Raw genomic sequence first — 2,493 nt, forward strand, 5'->3', positions numbered from 1 at the left:
TTGAAGTTTGTGTGAAGTTCCGTAGTATGGCATGAAAATGATGTCGAAAATCCGACTACAGTTCCACAACCATGTGGTTGAAAGGAGGCTCCGCTGTTGAACAACAATCCACCTGTGGCTTAACTTAGAATGCCGACTAGCTGTTTTATTAATCCCGTGTCAATCCAGCAGTGTGTGACGTTGAAACGTAACCAAACTGCCGTTGATAGATAGATTTATCATCTATCCCAATGACATCCAACGAGCTTGGTAATTTAGGTACAGAGTCTAAGCAGGCAGTTTACGTGTGTGTGTGAGCGAGTGCAGGTTTTATCGAGTGCACCCCAATCCCATCGTCCTCAAGTGCCTACAGATTACGCAGTTTCATCGGCAACGGCCATACCATGTTGAAAATACCGGTTCTCGTCCGATCACCGAAGTCAAGCAACATTGGGCGTGGTCAGTACTTGGATGGGTGACCGCTTGGGAACACCACGTGCCGTTGGCGATTTTTTTTTTTACGTCACTATTTCCAGCGTGTTCTAATAAGACTTATGGGATATTATGTTCCCTTCCCTATTCCAGCTATAGCTTGGATGATGACGCCGCTGCATAATTGTAGAGTAATTGATAATTCTTAAGTACTTGCAGCTCCGTATTGAAACTTATGACTGGTAGCATATTCATATGAGACGGTTCACTTCTCTGCGTTTTCTCGAAGAAGGGAATATGTATTCAGGGGATTGTGAACGTACCTCGCGCTCTCCCTAGAAGTTAGAGACATTTTAGGTAAAGAATGTAATATACTGTACATATATGGCTAATTAAAATCCCATTAGTTACTACATTTCAGTGGGTAGTACAAATTCCATAATGAAAATATCTCTGTCCTAGTAGTTGTATCCTTTAAAGAAGCTCGTTGTTTTCCCATGATGAAGGGCAGAACTTGGTCGGTAGAAATTTAAACAGACTGCATTATCAGACCAGGCGTTATTTCAATATCAGCGTTTAGTTTAGGAAATATAGCAATAGCGGAGTTGGGAGAAGTAGTTATAGCATGTACAGTAAGTATAAACAGTTCGCTGTACTGTACAGTGAATATAAATATTTGAATGTACGATGGCAAAACATCAGACATACAGTACGTAGCTCACATATCTTAAAAAATAAATAAATAAAAATAAAGAAGACATTCTGAGGAGTGAGTGGAAAGTGCATATTATAATGAATATTTTTAACTCTCAGTTGACATTGAGAGAGAAAGCCATGCATCGGGGAACCGGTGACTGTTTTTGCGTTACCTTCTGCTATTGGCGTTGTTGGTTAGTAACGAATGAAAGAGGTAGGACGCGGAATCAAATGTCAAAAAACGATAGGGAAATAATAGTAACTGGTTGTATTTCGATCGAGCTCGGCGTGCTGATTCACCAGTGGGGTGTTTCACAAAGTTTACAATCTTTGGAAATTGTGAACTCTGTTTGTAAACTTCTGTTTCACAATCTTTGTTTGTAAAGGTGGACTGTACAAAGGAAATCAAATCTTTACGAATGAAATTTTGCGCTCTTTACAAGTGATATGTTTGTTTCACAACGAAGGAGTAATTTTACAAACGTGTAAACTAAACTTTACTAGTGAAGTTAGCACATTTTCTACAGTAGCCCTGTTGAAATAGCTTCTAATTGTGAATGAAAAAAATAAACACATATGTATAAAATCAATTTTATAGTAACAGGGTACCATTAAGAATTACACTGAAGCAGTTGTGATGTTATTGAGTAGTTCTAGCGACTCAGACGAAGATTTTGCATTTAGGCCTAACGTAGAATTTTCCGGCCACGTTCGTATCATTGTACGAATATTAATGAAAGGTTTCGAATGAATCCCGCGCTATACTTCAGAATACCGCGTTAGTTCTTATATACGAGGAACGTATTTAATAAATACTCGCACTTAAAGAAGAAAAACTTTGCACCGAAAACCAATCACTTAATAATGCAATGTCGGCATTACTTACGCAGTATTCTGAAGTCGTTCCGAATCCCATTTCGCTGTAATCTCTCCTACAAGATATGGGACATCACATGCAACATCTGAAAGGGAAAAGTGGTGCCCTAACCACAAAGCGAGAACTGCATTGGTTGCATAGTAGCTCTCAGTTCCCTGCGTTAGCAGATAAGAACGGAATTTATAAGATTACAGTGTGCAAAAGTTCACACATGGTAGTTGATGTTGTTACAAGATTGAAAAAACTCGAGGCGGGTTATTGATCACCGAATGTGCTTACTCGGGCAAAGCTGGGTTCCCTAATGTTGGCGAGGTTATGGATGAAACAATAAAATATACTGATGGACCAGCAGAGAGCGAAGTTGATTTTAATGGATGGACATGTTAGCTGCTCTATCAACTGCATATAACTACGTGGGTCAAATCCATTATTTATCAATTATTTGAATGAATTTCGCGCTAACTTTCGTCAGTTAAGTCGTAGGCTAATTAATGCATTGGTATGCTCGA

General features: G+C 39.1%; 1 non-coding gene across 1 annotated transcript; it reads left to right on the plus strand.

Annotated features, from left to right (window-relative positions):
• Positions 1–368: 368 nt before the first annotated feature.
• Positions 369–487, plus strand: LOC138694105 (5S ribosomal RNA). The gene has a single exon (XR_011330783.1). It is a non-coding gene; the product is annotated as a 5S ribosomal RNA (ribosomal RNA).
• The last annotated feature ends 2,006 nt before the right edge of the window (positions 488–2,493 follow it).

Source organism: Periplaneta americana, unplaced genomic scaffold, assembly GCF_040183065.1.
Source record: "Periplaneta americana isolate PAMFEO1 unplaced genomic scaffold, P.americana_PAMFEO1_priV1 scaffold_38, whole genome shotgun sequence".
NCBI classification, from domain to species: Eukaryota; Metazoa; Arthropoda; class Insecta; order Blattodea; family Blattidae; genus Periplaneta; species Periplaneta americana.